Source organism: Arachis duranensis, chromosome 3 (genome assembly GCF_000817695.3).
Source record: "Arachis duranensis cultivar V14167 chromosome 3, aradu.V14167.gnm2.J7QH, whole genome shotgun sequence".
NCBI lineage: Eukaryota > Viridiplantae > Streptophyta > Magnoliopsida > Fabales > Fabaceae > Arachis > Arachis duranensis.
In genome coordinates, this window is record NC_029774.3 from 69797242 (window position 1) to 69798388 (window position 1147).

The following is a 1147-nucleotide window of genomic DNA, read 5'->3' on the forward strand; positions in this document are numbered from 1 at the left end:
AGTTGTGTAATGCCATGGTATTGAGCTACCACGTTTTGGGGTTCATGACCGGGGATTATGAGAGTTGTGAAAAGTATTGTTCACAATTTCGCGCCATCAAGTTTTTGGCGCCGTTGCCGGGGATTGTTCAAGTTTTGAGCAAGCTTTTGGTAAGATCAGTGCCAAGATCCGGCAGCAACATCAAGTTTTTGGCGTTATTGCCAGGGATTGTTCAGGCTGGACAACTGACGGTTCATCTTGTTGCTTAGATTAGGTATTTATTTTTTTCGAAATTCTTGAAGATGAATTCTAGAGTTTCATGGTGATTTGTTGAAATCTGGCTGGCTGAGAAGCCATGTCTAATTTCATTGGACCGAGGTTTCAACTTATCATCACAAGAGCTTGTTGATTTCTTATCAATCTTGCTTTTAGAGCAGTGATCTGCTAAGGCTTGGCTGGCCTTTGGCCATGTCTAGTGTTTTGGACCGAAGCTTTCTTTGAGAGCTTGGCTGGCTGTGAAGCCATGTCTAATTCCTGGACCGGAGTCTTAGACTAGCATTGCACTGATTCCTGGAATTCTCATTAAGAATTTTGATATCTTTTTCCATTTAATTTTCGAAAAACACAAAAAAAAAATTGTACAAAATCATAAAAACCAAAAATATTGTTGTTTCTTATTGAGACACTAGTCTCATCATAAGTTTGGTGTCAATTGCATGCATTCATATGTCTAAGTGATCTTCAAGTAATTCTTGATGATTTTCGTGCTCTAATCTTTGAATTCAATTGACTTGAGTGTTTTGTGTGTCTCATATGCATTTTCATTTTGTTAGTGTCAGTAGTATACAAACTGCTAAGTTTGGTGTCTTGCATGCATTCTTATTTGATTCTTGTTGCATTTTGATTTGTTCTTATTATCAAAAATCCAAAAATATTTTAAATTTGTGTCTTTTCAAGTCAATAATACAGAGAATTGAAGATTCAGAACATACAGCAGAGGAATTGCACAGAAAAAGCTGGGCGTTCAAAACGCCCAGTGAAGAAGGACAGACTGGCGTTTAAACGCCAGCCAGGGTACCTGGTTGGGCGTTTAACGCCCAAAAGGGTAGCATTTTGGGCGTTAAACGCCAGAATGGATACCATTCTGGGCGTTTAACGCCAGGATGGC